General features: G+C 40.6%; 1 long non-coding RNA gene across 1 annotated transcript in view; it reads right to left on the reverse strand.

The window, feature by feature from the left end:
* Positions 1-15,471: 15,471 nt before the first annotated feature.
* The window catches only part of LOC135964537 (uncharacterized), a 36,269-nt gene continuing 31,159 nt past the window's right edge, over positions 15,472-20,581 (reverse strand). Inside the window, exons 4-7 of the long non-coding RNA XR_010577021.1 lie at positions 19,855-19,874; positions 16,815-16,828; positions 16,048-16,363; positions 15,472-15,734 (exon numbers count right to left, since the gene is read on the reverse strand). This is a non-coding gene — a long non-coding RNA (uncharacterized lncRNA). The remainder of the gene's footprint in view (positions 15,735-16,047; positions 16,364-16,814; positions 16,829-19,854; positions 19,875-20,581) is intronic.

The following is a 20,581-nucleotide window of genomic DNA, read 5'->3' on the forward strand; positions in this document are numbered from 1 at the left end:
AGGAAGGAAGGAAGGAAGGAAGGAAGGAAGGAAGGAAGGAAGGAAGAAGAAAGAAAGAAAGGAAGGAATGGGAGGAAGAAGAAGGAGGCGGCAAAAAAATTTAAAAAAGAAAAGAAGAGAAAATGCAGATGCTGATCAAATACACCTGAGGTATTCCCCTCAGAACACGAGAAGGAAGGTGGGAGGGCAAGAAAGGAAAGAAAGGAAGAGACAAGTTCAGAAATAGCCCTGACCTATCACAACAACGAAAGGATTTAGCACTGTGGACCTTAAGGAAAACGAATCAACAGTGACTAGAAGGGAAATCTTCACCAAAAAGGGGCTCAAGGAGGTAAAAGGTAGCCTTTTCTCAAGCTGACAAGAATAACAAGTGTGCAGACCTCTGGGAGCAATGAAGTAGGTGCTGGTTTCCATCAGCATCCTAAATCCAATTTGAAACCATCATTCCATCTTCAAAGTAACAGATGAAAAAGTTTACACTGAAGACAAAGCACCTGAAGTGGAATCACATCATCAACCTGAGGCTGATGAGGCACTGCATGGATTTTCTATTACATTTCTACAGACTGAACATCTGTCTTAGAGTGAGCTTATTCAGCCTCAACCAAAAGCTTTCATATGCAGGCATAGTCATCATCACCTAAGGGCACTGAACTGAAAGATACTCTGAGGAGACAAGGCAGACCATCGGGAAATAGTTTTAACTCATGAAAGCTTATCCTGAATAAGAAAAACCACCCCAGATGAAGCAGCATGAGAAAGCAGCTATGGCCCGGCAACCAGGTTCTTTTAAAAGATGAGCCCCTTTACACCATTGCTGTGAGGAAAATGACCTTCCCCTTTCTGAAGCAAACCCAGGTACCAATGGGTAACTGACTTATTAAAAGCACAAAACACTATCATGGAGGCAGAAGAAAATTCATGTACTTCTATTTTCACACAATAGGCATCAGTAAATGTTGACCAAAAGAGTAAAAGAGCAAATATATCCAGCTCAATTTATTGTGTTATTCTGAAGGTAGGGAGTTACGACTTAAAATCCCTTCCCTGAAAACAGTGATGAGGGTAAGATCTACAGAAAATGGAGCAGGCAAAGATTCAGTATCAGCCCTGGCAGACCTTCCTTCCAGAAACCCTTAGGGAGGCCTCATAACATCCTGGAGCTCAACAGATTTGGGAAGCCATGACAGCATATCACAGGACATATCACTCTCTTCCATTTTGAAGTGTCAGCCTTTTCTTTGGGCTCTTCTACAAAGAAACACAAATTGCAAATTACTACCTTCTCCAAAACAGTTTCCCCTCAGCCTCACCATGAATAAGCAAATTGAATCCCATGTCTTAATTCTTCCCCAAGGAGATCTAAAGAAAATCTAAGCATCAAAGAAAAGACAATTTGAAGCAACCCTAACTTAAAGCTGTGCCTTCTTTCTCTGGGGAATTTTGATAGACAAGCTTCCAGATCTTAAGTTCTGAAACATTTTTGCAAATGATGTGGATGTGGAGGAAAATCTGTTGTTCTCTGTCATCTGCCCTTAAAGCTCTGCTTCTAGCCACTTGATCACAATCAGTCTCCTTGAGAGGCTGATAGACATATCTCAAAGCAGTGGCATGGTGCATTTCACAGAAAGCCTCTCCCTGGAAGGCAGAGCTCCTTGGAATGGTATCACTTTGGCCAGAAACCTTCATTTACTGCAGTGCAGCATCCATCCAAGAAATGCTCTCTCCAGGACCAATATTGCCAAGAATAATACAGACAAACGTGTTGGCATTCACAAACTTTGAAGGTAGCCCAAAAACTGAGATGCTCAGCCCACTCACAACAGAAAAAGACATGCTCCCCTAATTTTTGGTCTAGATTAACTACCACATATCTGAGAGGTCTAGCTAGGCCACTATTGGTGAGAAAAGGCTGGCACAAGAAATAATACTTTCTCTGAAAAAAAAAAAAAGTGGCTCATGCTTAGGAATTGGAGACTTGGGCAAAATCAGATTTTACTTAGAAGTGTACCTCTCAATGATGTCAACGATGGTGGTGTAGATCCTGCCAGTGTCTCTGTTCTACTTTGTGACTGAAGTGCAGCACTAAGGAAAAGGGTCTCCAATAGGTCAACTGAAACTAATTGACTGCCCTCAGTCTAGATCCAGTGGAATTCATACATTTGATAAAGCTGACTTGAAGTTTATCTCAGCCAACTTCCAAATGCCCTTGGGCTACAGAGAATGGAAGTGTGACTGTCATGGTCCCCTTCCTGAACACCTGTCCCTCAGCCTTTTTAACAAGGAAAGGAAATATGCAGAAGCTACAAGAGTTTTTTTTTGTCTGTTTTTTGTTTTGAGACGGAGTTTCACTCTGTCACACAGGCTGGAGTACAGAGGTGCAATCTCCACTGTACTCTGCCTCCTCTGCCTCCCTGGTTCAAGCAATTCTCCTGCTTCAGCCTCCCGAGTAGCTGATACTACAGGCACACACCACCACACCCAGCTAATTTTTGTATTTTTAGTAAAGTTGGGGTTTCACCATGTCGGCCAGGGTGGTCTCGAACTCCTGACCTCAGTTGATCCACCCACCTCAGCCTCCCAGAGTGTTGGGATTAGAGGTGTGAGCCACCACACCCGGCCTTACAAGAGATTTAAATATTGACAGGTACTGTTATACTCCCTCCAATTTTGTGCCAGGAAATCTTAGAATTTTCTAAACCCGTTTTCACCTTTCTAGGTAACCAGCAATCCCTCAAAATCCTAGATCTCTTTAGTGCTTACATACTCTTCTGGCTAAAATAACTTCTTACTATAAAAAGAGGGACCATTCTCTTACACGATAATTTTATTTCAGAACATTTCTGTATTTTATTCTATAAATATTCCCTAAGTTCTAAGTGCATTGATACACTGGGCTAATAGTTTGGCTTGTAAGCCTATTAGTAACTGAATTAATGCAATTTCATAAGGGACCAATTTATATTCTAGAAATAATTCACTATCCTGGACTACTTTAGGCAACTACATTCCCATGCATTAGGCTGAGCTTCATAAGCAAAATTTGCAGATGTTTTATAGCAAGGTTTGAGTTGAAGAAGAAGAGTGGCAGACACCCTGGAAAAAATAATGTTAGACATCGGAATCACAAGGCCATCAAGAGGCAGAGTAAAATTAAGAAAGATAGGCAAGGAGGCCGGGCACGGTGGCTCAAGCCTGTAATCCCAGCACTTTGGGAGGCCGAGACGGGCGGATCACAAGGTCAGGAGATCGAGACCATCCTGGCTAACACGGCGAAACCCCGTCTCTACTAAAAACACACAAAAAAAATTAGCCGGGCGGGGTGGCGGCGCCTGTGGTCCCAGCTACTCGGGAGGCTGAGGCAGGAGAATGGCGGGAACCCGGGAGGCGGAGCTTGCAGTGAGCTGAGATCTGGCCACTGCACTCCAGCCTGGGCGACAGAGCGAGACTCCGTCTCAAAAAAAAAAAAAAAAAAAGAAAGATAGGCAAGGAGAAAATATCTAAATATCTTTTAAATGAGATTTGAAAAAGAGATGGTGGGGCAATGAGGTGTAAAGATAAGACAAAGGCAACTTCCAGATTTCCAGATAAACAAGCAGACATCATTCACACCCAATGAACTAGTGATGCAGAGAGGCCATCAGACCTCACATGGAGCAATGCTTCCCCCTTGCATGTTAATTATAGCAGGAGGTCTAGTCCTTGTCTAGTGTATAGCTAGTTAGATTTCTAGTTTTCCATCTCACTGCTCTAAGGAATCATTTATGTTGGCTCAAGCCACCAGAGACTAATGGATATTCCCCACTCCATAAACCAGCCACCACATTCACGTGTTTCTATGGAGAGGCTGGGGAGGAGAACACATATGTGTGGTTTTCTACTTAACCAAAACTACCATCAACATTGATGGTGATATACTCCCATGTAAACCAAGTAGACACATATTTCTAAAATGCTGGTCACCTTAATACGTAGGCAAATATTTGTCTGATTGGGTAGTGAGTTTTGTACAAAGCTGCACCAAGAATGAGAAAGAAACTCCAAGCTTCAGTGGGACAAATCCCTGTGTGACAGTAAATTTTTTAAAAACCTGCATTGGTCTTTAGATCTGCTAAGGTTCCTAGAACAATGAAACATAACTGGCTTCCCAGGGCCCAGATTGGATTAGATAGTCGAAGAGATTGTTTGTGACTCCTTCTTCTACCAAAAATGCCAATTTTCAACCATATTACTATTTGCAGTAACTCCATCAAGGAAACTTTTTATTAATACTCAGACATTCTAATCTTAAAAGATTTCAAGTAACACCAAAGGAATAAACAGAGGAAAATAAGTAAAACAATTAGTTTATTTTCATCTTGCTTAAAAATGTCTGAAAGAATATTGAAATTATGGATATAGTTTCTTTTGACTTTGACCAGCTAAAAAGTTTAATCACTGATTAAAGTTGAGATATCATATTCAACCCAAGATACCAGGCACTCAATGACACTGTCTTCTATTTAATTAAGTAGACCATTCACATTTAAATATAAAGAAAATAAAATATATATATATATGAGAAAACATGAAAAATTGAATTGAGAAAACATGAAAAATTGAATCATATTATTTTGAATTAACTCCCAAGTCCCATGAAATTAGCACCAGAATAAAAGGAATTATTGGTAATTCTAGCTTTAATTTTAAAAAATTCACATTCCTGTCCTTGTGGCTTTTTGGTTGATATGTATTTGTGGGTGGGGGGGGGGGTGTTTTGTTTGTTTATTTGTTTGGTTTTTCTGCCAGGACCTGGCTCTGTTGCCCAGGCTGGAGTGCAGTGTCACAGTCACATACTTCACTGCAGCCTCAGATTCCTGGGCTCAAGCAGTCCTCCCATGTCACTGTCCCAAGTAGCTGGGACTACAGGTATGTGCCAGCACACACGGATTATTCATTTATTTATTTATTTATTTATTTATTTATTTATTTACTTTTTATAGACAGGGTCTTGCTATGTTGCCCAGGCTGGTCTCAAACTCCTGGCCTCAAATGATCCCTCGCCTTAGCCTCCCAAAGTGCCAGAATTACAGGCGTGAGCCACCACAGCTGTCCCTTGCTTGTCTTCTGTTGTGTTTTTTGCTGTTGTTCTCTACTGAGCTTCAGAAAATTCAAGGATGATGATGGCTGAAAATTTTGCTCTGTAGCCTAGAACCTAGAGGTTGGCATAACCAAATTTACATGGCAAATATAACAGTCCAGTTGCAGGGGCCCTCTGACATACTCAGGCTACTTTTGTAATTTCCAATTTAGGAATAGCAGGTTAATCTCAGTATAAGACATTTAACTCACCTACTGTAGAGCAAACCTAAATGCTGTTATGAAATAAAATGAATCTAAACCATTTCTGTGTCTGAATCAACAAGAAAGGAGTTGTATCTGCCTGAACAAGTATCCTCTAAAATTCATGGAGAGTCATTTGCCCAACACTGTGGAGAAATCACCATTATTTTGGGTGGTGAGTGGAAGTGACAGATGGCACTTAACCTTTCTGTTTTTAATAAAATTGTTTGTGAACAAGTCCTTATTTTTAAGGAGACATAATCTCTCCTTTTTCTTGTTTTTTTCCTAAAAACAATAAATGACAATTTCACTTTTTAGCCCCTCTCTAATTCTTAAAGAAAGCTGCAAGATGGAAACAGTGAGGATAAAAGCTCCATGGTAGCTGTGAAAAACAGCAGTCTTGTAGCTACTGGAGGAAACAATGTGTGCTTGGAGCTCCCACAAAAGCTTCATCCCCAGACACTTGTTACTATTTGACCTTCTGAGAGCTGACTGAAAAGCTCCACTCTTGGGCTTGTCTTTATTTGACATGACTCAGAGCTCACTTTGTGCAAGCAGCCCTATCTACAAGACATTTGTCAAAAACAATCAATGCCAATTGTTTAACATTGTGGCTGCCTGAGGCAGCATTGCAACTGTGTCTAAAAAGAGGCTGACCAAGAAAACCTAAAAGGAAAAATCAGGAAATGAGATGCCCATCAAGACTTTGAAAAACCTAAAATATTCCTGAGAGTCAAGAAAGTCATGTAAATGAGCAGGGCTATGTGCATAAACCAGGACTGTGCACGTGCCCAGAAAGATCTAAGAAGACCATGATCTCTCACCCCTGCCGACCTTGAGGCCCTCCTCATGCAGAAAGTGAAGGCTAAGGCAGACTTGTAAATAACCTCTCATGGCATTAAGGGTGTTCTCCAACACAAACACAAATACACACACACACACACACACACACACACACACACAGAGTTCTTCAACAAAGGCTGAGAGCCTTATTGGCTCAAAGTAATTAAGTAAGTCTCTGTCTAATCATTAGCTGATCACTAAGCTAATCAAGCAGAGACTTCAGTGGCCACGTATACCCGTATAGACTTTACACAGACTTTACAGAATACTAGCCCAGAAACATCACTTAATAAATAAACCAACAGGAACAACAAAAACTCTTGAGGGATGGGAGAGGAGTGAAGAGGAATGTGATTTCCAAAGCTGTCACATTATATAATTTCAATTGCCAGATTTCAACAACAACAACAAAAAAAACTACAAGATATGCAAAGAATAGGAAAGTATGACATATGTTTTTAAAATTCAGTAATAGATGCTGTTCCTAAGGAAGCCCAGATGATGGACTTAATAGACCAAGACTTTAAAATACATTTTCCTGAATTACATGATAACAACGTAATTATAAGAGTTCTTAAAAGCAGGAGGGAGAACAAAAGAAGTGGTCAGATTGATGCAATGTGAGAAGGACTCAATCTCCTGTTGTTGGCTTTGATGATGAAAGAAAGAAGCCAAAAGCCAAGGAATGTGGGCAGCCTCTAGAGGCTGAAAAAAAATACAAGGAAACAGATTCTCCCATGAGTCCTGTCAGGCTGCTGACACTTTGATTACAGCCCAGTGAGACCTGTGTCAGATGCCTAACCTTCTGACCCACAGATGATAAATTCGTATTGTTTTACACCACTAAGTGTGTGGTAACCTGTTACAGCAACAACAGAAAACCTATTATGAATAAACCAGGCACAGAAAGTCAAACATCACATGTTCTCACTCATGTGGGAGCTGAAAAAGCTGATCTCGTGGAGGTTAAGAGTAGAATGATGGTTACCAGGGGCTGGGAAGGGTGTGAGTTGGTTAATGGGTACCAACACACAGTTAAATAAATGGCATAAATTCTATTCAATAGCACAGTAGGGTGACTATAGTTAACAATAATTTATTATATATTTCAAAATAGCTAAAAGATTTGAAATACTCCCAACTCAAAGAAATGATAAGCATTTGAGGTGATGGATATCCCAAATACCCTGATTTGATCACTACACATTACATGCATGTATCAAAAGATCATGTGCACCCCATTAATACATACAATCATTATGTATCAATAAAAAATTTTAAGTAAAAAGTAAAATTAATTTTGCTAATATATTTTATGGCAGGGCTCATACCTGTAATCCCAGCACTCTGGGAGGCTAAAGCAGGCAGATCACTTGAGCCCAGGAGTTTGAGACCAGCCTGGGCAACATGGTGAAATCCAGTCTCTACAAAAAATACAAAAATTAGCCAGACATGGTGGTGCACACCTGTGATCTCAGATACTCGGGAGGCTGAGGTGGGAGGATCACCTGAGTCAGGGAGGTTGAGGCCACAGGGAGCTATGATCTGTGCCACTGCATTCCAGCCTGGGCAACAGAGTGAGACCTCATCTCAAAAAATACACATTTATTTTGTATTTTACCCAATATATCAAAAATATTATTTCAATAAGAAATTGATATAAAAATGATTAAAGCATTATTTTACATTTTTAAAAGCCAATCACAGCTTTTGTTTATGAGAGTGGGGTGCTGATGTAACCAATACCTGAAAATGTGGAAGTGACTTTTGACTTGGGCGTGGACAAAGGCTGGAAACATTTTGAGGAGAACGATAGAAAAATCCTAGATTGCCATGAACAGACTGAGAGTCTGTTCAAGAAATAAGGACATTAATGACGCTGCTGATGAAGTCTGAGAAGGAAATAAGGGAGCATAGTAGAGAAAGCATACATCACCTTAGAAAGTTGCTCAGTAGGCTGGGCACAGTGGCTCACGCCTGTAATCCCAGCACTTTGGGAAGCGGAGGCGCGTGGATCATCTGAGGTCAGGAATTCAAGATAGGCCTGGCTAACATGGTGAAACCCCATCTCTACAAAAATACAAAAAGTAGCCAGACATGATGGTGGGTGCCTGTAATCCTAGTTACTCAGGAGGTTGAGGCAGGAGAATCGCTTGAACCCGGCAGGCGATGGTTGCAGTGAGCCAAGATCGCGCCATTGCACTCCACCCTGGGCGACAGAGCAAGACTCCATCTCAGAAAAAGAAAAGAAAAGAAAGGAAAGGAAAAGAACAGAACAGAACAGAACAGAAAAGAAAAGAAAAGAAAAGAGAAAAGAAAAGAGTCACTCAGTAATCATTAACAGACTGTTGGTAGGTTTAGGGGAAAAACTACTCAGCAAAAATGTAACCAGTTAACCAGGACTTGCTGGTTTGGGGGATTCTCAGCCTTTCTGAATTGCAATTGATGTTAAAATTTAAGACTTTCACTGGCAGGAGAGGAAAAAGAGCTGAGTATGTGGATGCATAAACTTTTGCTAATACCTCAAAACCATCGAAAGGTCAAGGTATTTAGTCATATGTCACAAAAAAGATTAAGTGTGTGACTAATAAATCTCTTCAACCCTCCCAGGAGAAGCCAAAAATAAAGATGAGACTGTCTAAGAAAAATTTTGAAGGACCCTCTTGTCTAATTGAGTGAGTCTCCAGTGCACGTGACGTATACTGGAGACCTACAAGGTTCTTGGGAATTTTAAATACGAGCAGAAACATTCCCATCTTGGATCTAAAAGGACAGATAGAGTACAAAATGAAAGATGGCTGTTGGACAACCAAAAGTCTATAGGCAGGAAACTGGTAGAACGACTCAGTTGCAAAAATGTGCTACTTTTTCTGAAAAAAAAGAGGTAACTCAGAGCTGAGAGGCTAGAGAGTAGGACCCAAGCTACAGAGAGGATTCTCAGGCCTTGAAACCCAATAAAGTTTTCTCATTGAACTTTTTTTTTTTTTTTTTTTGAGACAGATTCTTGCTCTGTTGCCCAGGCTGGAGTGCAGTGGCTTGATCTCGGCCCACTGCAAGCTCCGCCTCCAGGGTTCAAGTGATTCTCCTGCCTCAGCCTCCCGAGTAGCTGGGACTATAGGCACCCACCACGCATGTCTAATTTGTTGTATTTTTAGTAGAGACGGGGTTTCACCGTGTTAGCCAGTAGGGTCTTGATCTCCTGACCTCGTGATCTGCCCAACTTGTTGAATTTTTTAATTACTGGGGTCTACTGGCTCCTTTTTTTCATTTCATGGCTTCTGTTTTTGAACAGAAATGTCTAAAACTGCTATCCTATGCCAGTCTCACTATTGCATCTTGTATGCAGATCTTTTGTTTTCTAGTTTCACAGGTTGATAGATGGAGATTAATTTTGCCCCAGGATGGATTACACCAGAGCCTCATCCATACCTAATTTAGATTATTTAGATAATCAAATTTAGAATGGTCAAGCTAACAATATGTAGATGAGATTGTGGAGTTTGGGGTGATGCTGTAATGCGTTGAGAATTAAAGACATATGTCCTTGCAAAAATGGGCACAACATGTGTGAACTTTAGAAACAGTATGCTAAGTTAAAGAAGCCATACACAAAAAGTCACATAGTGTATAATGTCATTTTTGTGGAATTTCCAGAATATGCAAACACATAGAGATAGAAAGTAGATTGGTGGTTGCCAGGGGCTAGGGGAAAGGAAATGACTGCTATGGCTATGGGGTTTCTTTTTGAGATTATGAAAATATTCTGGATTAGATAGAGATAATGGATGCACAGCTCTGTGAAAATACTGCAAACCATTGAATTGTATATTTTAAAGGATACACTTTATGGTATGGTATATGACATATTTCTTTCTTTTTTTTTTTTTTTTTTTTTTTTTTTTTTGAGATGGAGTCTCACTCTATTACCAAGGCGCAAGTACAGTGGCACATCCTCAGCTCACTACAACCTCTGCCTCCTGGGTTCAAGTGAATCTCCTGCCTCAGTCACTGAGTCACTGCCTCAGTCCCATACCTGGGACTACAGGCATGGGCCACCATGCCCAGCTAATTTTTGTATTTTTAGCAGAGACAGAGTTTCACTATATTGGTCAGGCTGGTCTTGAACTCCTAACCTCATGATCCACCCTCCTCGGCCTCCCAGAGTGCTGGGATTACAGGCGTGAGCCACCGCGCCCAGCCAACATGTTTGAACAAAGCTGTTATTTTTTAAAAAGTTATTGCTTATCAAAATGTTCTTAGATGATCATAAAAACTTTTATTTCGAGAATAAAACGTTCATTATATCTTGCTAACAACTTCTAACCTTCATAAAGAAGGACTAAAAATACGAGATTTCATTTTGTTTCTTATCAGGCTTAAAATCTAATTTTTAGTTTGTGTATATTCAAAGCCATAAATATTGAGCTTTTCATTTTTATTCATTCATTCAAGAAACATTTGTTGAATGACTATTGTAAATTAGGCACGGGGCCATGCACAAAAATGCAGTGATAATCTTTGTCTTTAAGGAGGTTCATAAAGGATTTTTCTAAATAAACAGAAAGTAAATGTTAAGATGTCTTGAGACGGCTGGGCGCAGTGGCTCATGTCTGTAATCTCAGCACTTGGGAAGTAGAGGCGAGCGGATCACCTGAGCTCAGGAGTTCGAGACCAGCCTGACCAACATGGAGAAACCCCGTCTCTACAAAACATACAAAATTAGCTGGGCATGGTGGCGCATACCTGTAATCCTAGCTACTCAGGAGGTTGAGGCAGAATTGCTTGAACCCGGGAGGCAGAGGCTGTGGTGAAGCGAGATCACGCCATTGCACTCCAGCCTGGGCAACAAGAGTCAAACTCCATCTCAAAAAAAAAAAAAAAAAAAGATGCCTTGAGGTCTATGTGCAAACTGCCACTATCACATCGTCCCGCTTACCTTCATGTGTGCATATGTGCTCTAACTTCTCTCAGGTTTCTTCAAATTGCATCAGTTCCTTAAACCCAAGTTCATGTTTCATACAAAGTTATTTCTCCAGCAATTATTTCCCTCTCTCCTGCACCATCAGTGTTCCCTAGATGTTTCCTGCTAGATTATTTCCATCACCATGCAAACCTGCAGTTATTTCTTCTTTATTCTTTTAATTTCTTTTGACTTCAATTCTCTTTTTTAGCTACTACTATTTTTCTTTCCTTCTATTTATAGTAAAACTTCTTGAAGTAGTTTTTGGTACTGTGAAAGTTGTCAGAATCAAAATGGAGTCACTTGTGTTAAAAAAAAAAGAAAAGAAAAAGAAAACCTGAAGAACAGCCAGGAAAGGTCATGAAGGGAGAGTTCTTATGCACAAATGCCTGACAACAAAACTATCACAAAAGACTGAAAAAAAACTCAACCTTGTACAAAGTCCATCACAATCTTACACATAAAAAATACTTCTTCGAGGACATATGCCCAGCAATGGCCCGTCCAATATTGGGCTGACACCACCCATGCTGTTGATCTTTGCAGCCAAAGATAATTATCTCAGAGCCATTATATAATCCTCCTCTTTTTTCTTTTGAAAAGCTTTCTCTTTCTTTACCTCCCTGAATACACACATAGTTTACTGTAGTATGCGTATGCATTGCAATGCCCATTCCCAAATAGACATTATTTTCTTTTAGAAAGTCACCCTCTCTGTTTGCTATTTCTGATGATAGTACTCTGTTTCTTCCTATTTCTCCACTCTCATTTTCTCTTGAGTACGTATCAGTTTTCACTCCTACTGATTCACTGAAACTATTTAACATCACCAGTGATTCAAACACTACACGCTCTAGGTTTTACCCCTGCTTTTGACTGTTCCTTCTAAATTTCTTTTGGAGATAAAAGATAAATAACAAGTGTTGGTGAGGATGTGGAGTAAAGGGAACACTGGTACGCTGTTAGTGGGAATGTAAATTAGTACAATCCTTACGGAAATCAGTAGGGAGGTTCCTCAAAAAATTGAAAATAGCACTATCATATGACCCAGCAATCCTACTACTAGGTATATGTTCAAAAACTATAAAAATCAGCATAGCAAAGAGATATCTGCACCCCTTTGTTCATTTCAGCATTATTCACAATAGCCGATATATGAAATCAGTCTAAGTATCCATCAACAGATGAAAGAATAAACAAAATGTGGCACATATACACAATGGAGTACTAGTCAGCCTTCAAAAAGAAGGAAATCCTATCATTGGTGACAACACGGATAAACCTGACAGATATTATGTTAGGTGAAATAAGCCAGGCGCAGAAAGACAATTACTGCATTATCTTACTTATATGTGGACTCTAAAACTTCAAACTCATGGAAGCAGATAAAATGATAGTTATCAGAGCCTGGGGGCTAGATGGATTAGGAAGATGTTAGTCAAAAAACACAAAATTTCTGTTGAATGGGAGAAATAAACTCAGGAGATCTATTGTATAAATAATGACTATAATTCATAATAATGTATTATATACCGAAAAATTGCTAAGAGTAGATTTTAAATGTTCTCACCACAATAAATGAGAAACATGTGAGGTAATGGACTGTTAATTAGCTTGATTTAGCCTTTCCACAATGTATACATAAATTAAAACATCATGTAGTATACCATAAATATGTACAATTTTTATTTGTCAATTCAAAAATAAATGCAATTTAAAATTTAAAAAAATAAATAAATCTCTTTTGCCCCAGAGATTTTTTTTTTTATTCAACTTTCCTATTCTAAGGAAACTCTAGAGATTTCAATCTCCCCAATCTTGGAATGTTGGAAAGCCCCAGAGCTCCATTCTTGGTCTTATTCTCTCTATATTCATTCTCTATTTTCTCTCATCTGGTCACATGATCTTAAATACATCCTTTTGCCCCAAATGTATATCTATAATCCGAACCTCTCCCCTGAACTCCAAACCTATATATCCAACTGCCTACTTGATATCAACAATTGATGCCTAATAAGCATCTCAAGGTCAGTATGTCCAAAATGAGCTCTTAAGATTCTTTCCAAAACAATTCCTTCACCTATAGTCTTCTGCATCTCATTGAAAGTAACTCTATCCTTCCAATCACTCTAGCTTAAAAACTCACCTCCCCTTTTTCTTTTTTCTCAACTCCTACATCTGGTCCTACCATCTGTGAATCCTATCAGTAGTACCTTCAAAATAAAATTAATCAAAAACTCAAGTATTTTTCATTATCCTCACTGTCCCCATTTTGATGCAACAATCGTCTCCCTTCTAGATTAGTTCAGTAACCTCCTAACTAGTCTCTCTCCTTCAGCCCCTGTCGAATCAGGGTTTTTTTCAACCCAGACAGATCATATTACTTTCATGCTGGAAACCTGCAAAGTGATCCAGCTCGCTCAAAGTCTTTACCATTACTTAAAAGATCCTACATGGTATGGCTCTCCATTACCTCACGTGTCTCCTCTCCGCCACTCATCCTCCCTCCAACCACACTGGCCCTCTGCAGTTCCCTGAACCCCTCAGGCACGTTTCCACATCAGGACCTCAATGCTTGCTGGATCCTCTGCCTGGGATGTCCTTCTCCAAGACCGCTCCCTCACTTTATCCTTATCTTTATTCAAAATGTACCTTCTTAGTGAGGCTCCACTGGCCACCTTATCATAGTTCAATATTCCCCAGCAATTTACATCTTTTTCCTCTTTGAGTTTTTGCAGTTATCACTAGAACTATATTTGACTCCTGTGTTTTATTCATCTTGTTTCTCCCTCACTAGAGTGTAAGCTCCATGGGGACAGAAATTTTGTCCATTTTGTTCACAGTGTACCCCCAATGCATGCATGAGAGAGTCAGGCTGTGTGCAAGTCACATAGTGCTCAGAAATTAGTTATTGAATGATTCACAAATGAAGGAATACAGATGTTTTTATGAAAACAATGAAGAGGGAGAATGGAGTTATCTTAAGGAAGAAAATGATAACTTATTATTGGATACAATCATAATTTGTCTCTCATATTGTGAAGAATTCTACAACAATCTTGATTCTTACTGGTCTTTGAAGCTCCAACTCATGTTTCATCTTTTTCATGAACTCTTCCCTGATAGACTTAGTACTCAGGGGTTCTTACCCTTGCCCATCTCCTGAACCCTTACAGTCAATATTAACCACTTACCACTTAAAGGCCTGGTATGGTACATTAGTTGTACATGTGTATGTGTGTGGGTACACTTGCAAATTCTTTTTCCCGCCCAACTGTCATCTCCTTGAGAACATGATCCTTATCTTATACTTCTATGTATCCCTCTTCCCTCCACTGAGAACTCTTGTAATTCTGTGTATGTCTTTTATCTGTTTTTAATGGATACGAGGGGAACCAGAGCATCAAGATGTTTTTAAAAGTCAAGATTCACCAGGGCTCAGAGCCCTGGACACTCCTAGCAGTCTACCAGGAGATACCAGTCTGAATAACAGGGGAAAGTAAGAATGGCAACATTAGGATTGCAGTTTTTCTCTTTCTTTTCTTCTTCCCCCCCCCCCCGCCCCCGCCAATTATTATTCTTTTTTTTTTTTTTGGTAACATAACATAGATAAAATTTGCCATCTTAACTATTTTTAAGTACAGTTCAGTGGTATGAAGTGCATTCCCACGGTTGTGAACCATTATCCCCATCTCTTTCTTACATGAGCCTTTTCAGATGTCTGCTTCAGAAGCAAGTTAAAGATTTTCATGTTCTTACTTACATGGCACCACTACGTCAGCGGCAACCCCTAAATTCCTGGGAGCCAAAGCTGCCCTTCATTTTTTGTTTTTGTGTTTGCTTGTCTGTTTTCTAAAGCTACCTCAGGACTTTAAGACACCATAATTACTGAAAAGGGATCCTGGCACTGGACATGCTAACTAGATAGGAATAGGCAAATACAGAAAACCATCAAAAAGTGTCAAGTAACAGCAAGCCTGGCAAATAACTTTTAAAACTGTCCCAAATAAAGTTAAAGATAACTTCAAGTAAGTTTACATTACCAAGAAAGCTTCACCGTAATAGTTTGTTTTCATTTCCCAAAGGTTATTTTATAAATTTATTACAAGTATTTCACAACAAGTAATTTTGGACAACAGAGGTTTTCCCCTCATCCTTGTCCATTTAGCAGTTGTCCTGTATGATGAGTTACCTCATTCTATGTTCCCAGTAATTGCACGCCAGGTAAACCAAGTGAGGTTGCTGAGCCATTATAACCAACCTCTTTACCTTCCACTGGCCTCCAGCAAGCAGCATTTCCCCTTAATCTCCTATTCCTCTCCCTGTGAAACATTTTAATAGGTTTCTTTTGCTTTTTCGTTTTGTTTTGTTTTGTTTTTTTGAGACAGAGTCACTCTGTCATCCAGGCTGGAGTGCACTGGCGCGATCTCCGCTCACTGCAACCTCCACCTCCTGGGTTCAAGCAATTCTCCTGCTTCAGCCTCCTGAGTAGCTGGGATTACAGGCGTGTGCCACCATACCCGGCTAATTTTTATATTCTTAGCAGAGACAGGGTTTCACTATGTTGGCCAGGCGGGTCTCGAACCCCTGACCTCAAGTGATTACTTGCCTCGGCCTCCCAAAGTGCTGGAATCACAGGCATGAGCCAAGGCGCCTGGCTTCAATAGGTTTCTGTTTTTTTGTTTTTTGTTTTTTGACGGAGTCTAGCTCTGTCGTCAGGCTAGAGTGCAGTGGCATGATCTCGGCTCACTGCAACCTCCACCTTCCAGGTTCAAGTGATTCTCCTGCCTCAGCCTCCTGAGTAGCTGGGATTACAGGCGCCCGCCACCACACCCAGCTAATTTTTGTACTTTTAGTAGAGACGGGGATTTCACCATGTTGGTCAGGCTGGTCTCAAACTCCTGACCTTGTGATCTGCCCACCTCGGCCTCCCAAAGTGCTGGGATTACAGGCAGGAGCCACCGCACCCGGCCCTCAGTAGGTTAAAAAAAAAAAAAAAAACTCATAAGTTATTTATTAAATACATACATGTAAGTCCAGAAGAAGGCACCGGGAAAAGGTATTGCCTGTGTAGTACAAATTTGCTGTCCAGGACAGTCCTCCTCAGGAAGCCATATTTGCAGCACTTCAAAGCAAAGACTTTGAGCCATGCAGGCTTCAGTTCCCATCCTGATCCCTCCATGCATGAGCTGCACAACTCAGGAAAGACACCGTATCTCTGAACTTCACCTCCAGACACTGGAAAATGGAGTGTAATAGCAGTAGTTACTTCTCATGATGTTTGTAAAGGTTAAATGCAATAGGTGCAACTGTAGCTCTAAGTTCTGTGTCCATACACAGTAAAATGTTTGATAAGAATTCATGACGCATACTAATAAATAATTATTAGTATTATTATTATGTAAGAGGAAGAAAAAGGAGCAGCAATATAAAAATCAATCAGTACTCTTGAAGTGGGGAGAATAAATTTTAAACTTCAGCCCTTCACTAACAAACTGTGAGTAGGAAAAAAAACTGCTTAAAAATTTGATCACAGTCTGGGCAACACAGTGAGATTCTGTCTCTACAAAAAATTTAAAAATTAGCCAGGTGTGGTGGTGCATGTCTGTAGTCCTACCTACTCAAGAGGCTAAGGTGGGAGGATCCCATGAGCCCAGGAGTTCAAAGTTGCAGTGAGCCATGATCATGCCACTGCACTCCAGCCTAGGCGACAGGGTGAGACTCTGTATCCAAAGGGGAAAACAAACAAAAAAAGAGGTCATCAAGAATTTGATTTTCTTTCTCCAAAAATCAAAGCTTTTACCAGTTCTTCATATCGCATTTCCTGAGGACCAGGATAGAGAATAACCCAGCAACAGAGTTGCAAGCTATGAAAGGAGAGGCCTGGAGTTCATCCTGATTGGCAGGTTGAAATGAGCCTAGATTACTGAATGAAAGAGCAGGAATTTGGGGCGCTGCCTCTGGGTAACTCCAAGGATGCAGGGACCCTGGAAACTGAGGAGAGGAAGATGATGAGCTCTCCAGCTACTGAAGAAAGGCCAGCAATATTAAGACAGTTTAGGGCCCTTGGCCAGACTGTAGTCAGTAAAAAGTGCCCTGTGATGGAAAGTGGTTAGTAAACTATGTTTGGAGAAATCATGTCTCCTGTCAACCTTGACTTCCTTGTTCTGAGCTGTAATCATTCTATGATCCCTAGACCTTCTTCTTTTTTTTTTTTTTTTTTTTTTTTTTGGAGACAGAATCTGGCTCTGTTGCCCCGGCTGGAGTCCAGTGGCACAATCTCGACTCACTGCAACCTCTGCCTCCTGGGTTCAAGCAATTCTCCTGCCTCAGCCTCCTGAATAGACAGTATTACAGGCACGTGCCACTTCACCTAGTTAATTTTTTTTTTTTTTTTTTTTTTTTTTTTTTTTAAGTAGAGATGGTGTTTCACCATATTGGTCAGGCTGGTCTTGAAATCCTGGCCTCAGGAATTCAAGAACTCGGCCGCCCAAAGTGTTGGGATTACAGGCGTGAGCCACCATGCCCAGCCTAATTTTTGTATTTTTAGTAGAGACAAGGTTTCACCATGTTGGCCAGACTGGTCTCAAACTCCTGACCTCAAGTGATCCTCCTGCCTCAGACTTCCAAAGTTCTGGGATTACAGGCATGAGCCACCACACACAGCCCCTACAACCTTCGTAATAGTCTGTTGTGCACATTGCCTTGTCGGTGGTGAATGAGGCAATGGGGAAGCAGGCGCTGGGGCCGATCTGGGGTCATGTGGGCAGGGAAAAGCCAGGAGCCAAAGGGCAGGACATTGGTGAGGAGAAAATGAAATAAAAGAGCTAATATGAATTATGAGTTTGAAAGACAGGAGAGAATAGAAGCTCTAACGGGAATCCTAGAAAGTACTGGGGAGGGCACTAGACCGACAACATGTGATGGGATGAAAGCTTCAGTTATGCTGTTTGGAACAGATGTTAAAGAAAAATATGAAAGCTGGAGGACTCGGGGATGCTATGATTACAATTGTTAATTCACATATCTGCTACTAACTTAAAATTTTATGTAACTGTTCACTTATATTTGGTCAGATCTAATTACAAAATGTTAGCTAAGAATCATCAGCTAGGAAGTTAAAATTACAACGATATTTTACTTAAAACATGTGGACATGGTGATTATTTGATCAAAACTCTTACATTTAAATAAGTGCAAAAGTACAAATCAGTAACTATTTTAAAAGATCATATAATATATTGAAAGCATGCCAAGCGTGGTGGCTCACACCTATAATCCCAGCCCTTGGGGAGGCTGAGGCTGAAGGATCGCTTTAGCCCAAGAGTTCGAGACCAACTTGGGCAAGTCTCTACAAAATTTAAAAATTAGCCAGGCATGGTGGTGTGTGCCTGTAGTCCCAGCTACTGAAGAGGCTGAGGCAGAAGGATCACTTGAGCCCAGGAATTCGAGGCAGTAAGTTGTGATCATGCCCCCACACTCCAGTCTGGGCAATAGAAAGACCTTGCCTCAAAAAAATAAAATAAAAACTAGTATGTATCCATGTGTGTGTATATACATGTATTTTTATATGTGTGTGTGTATATATATATAAAGAGAGAGAGAAAAAGCAAAATTCATGTAGGAATCAGCCTAAGCCAATGCAAATTCCAGTTTTGCTGCTTTGTGTGAGTTGGAAAATTCACTTAAGTTGGCAAATTTCCATGAGTCTTATCTGTCAGTGAGGACAAGGAAGCCGTGGTCTGTTAGGCTGGACATATACGACCCTCACACCTGACCCCACCATTCATTCATCAGTGGGCTCCCTCCATTACTGAAGCTGCCATCTCTCCAGCCCTCTTGGATTTTTTTGGACTCTCTAAAATCCTCTGTGGATTTTTTTTGGCTTGAACATCCCCTAAGAGTCTGGGCCTGGCTCATTCATTCAGTTTCTGCAGCTCCTTCACTCCACCCCTCCCCACTGCCTTGGACGTGGACTTCCTACTGCAGACACCATTCCTGCCACTGCACCTGCTCATGCCCAAGAAGCCCAGCCTCAGGAAGTAGACAAGATTTTGACAATAACACCCACCACTAAGTTCCCATCATAATCAAATGAAATCATGTCTACAGAAGTTTTGTATAAAAATAAGGCTTTAGAACATGATTTTGTATTAGTCGTCACAAAAAGATGCCTAAATACCCCATGTTTTATATTAAGTCCTTCCAGCTTGGATTTAAATATATATATGCTAATCTAGATAGTGTGCTTTCAGTTGCTATTTCTCTTATGATGACATTCTCAACAGAATACTCCTTAACTGAGATTTTAGCACCTTAGTCCAGGACATAAGCTCTACTAGATGGTTCCAGGTGCCAAGTCATTTGGTAGCTGTAACTGAGCAACCCAGCATTCCTGAGGTTTGTGTAAAGTTGATGCACTGGGGTATTCTAAGTAAGAAACAGAATTTTGCCAATCATTGAAAGTTAAAATAGCTGAGCATAGTGGCTTATGCCTGTAATCCCAACATTTTGGGAGGCTGAAGGAGGCGGATCACTTGAGCCTAAGAGTTTAAGACCAGTCTGGGAAACATGTCAAAACCCTGTCTCTATAAAAAACACAAAAATTAGCAGGGCATGGTGGCACATGCCTATGGTCCCAGCTACTCAGGAGGCGGCATTAGAAGGATTATTTGAGCTCCGGGAGGCGGAGGCTATGGTGAACTGAGATCCCACCATTACACTCCTACCTGGGTGATACAGTGAGACTCTGTCTCAAAAAAAAAAAAAAAAAAAGGTTAAAATTATTTTAAGATTGTCAAGAAATTTAGTATTAAATTCATTACTGGAAAAAGAAACAGTCAACATAGCATTTGTAGAGGGCAATTGCAAGCACTTTCGGGAAACTAAGTCTATTCACACAGACCCTGGTTAGCCGGTTTCATTAAGGCTGTCTTTCCTACCCAAACACTGTCCCGTCTGTCAATTACAGTCACTGGCTAACTCAGCCACAAAAGCTCCCTGTCATTTCTGGACAGGATTCCGACAGCTTCCAGAGCATCAATTCTGTCACTAACGCTTATTTCTCTCCAACCTACATAAGATTATATTAACTTAACCAGGCTAGAGACCTTCTTGTTCTGTTAAGATCAACCTTTAGGCCAGACCTGTCCTCGCTCTGAGTTTTTCTGCAGGGTCCACTTCAAGGCCTCTCCTTCCTGCTCCCTTTCAGCTGCCTCAGTCAGTGACTCAGTTCATGGTAGTCACGCTCAAGAACACACACAAAAATGTTTCCCTCGGTTAACACTCCATTAGCTTTGGAGGTGAATGACTTTAGAGGTGTGCTTCTGCTAAATTATAACTGGCACATTCAGGTCAATTTCCCTCCTCTATCTATTCTGACATATTTCTCTCTGGGGCGGTAAGAACTGCCACTTCTCTCCCGGAACCACCCGCTGTGCAGAGAATTCCTCAGCC

Source organism: Macaca fascicularis, chromosome 8 (genome assembly GCF_037993035.2).
Source record: "Macaca fascicularis isolate 582-1 chromosome 8, T2T-MFA8v1.1".
Lineage (NCBI taxonomy): Eukaryota > Metazoa > Chordata > Mammalia > Primates > Cercopithecidae > Macaca > Macaca fascicularis.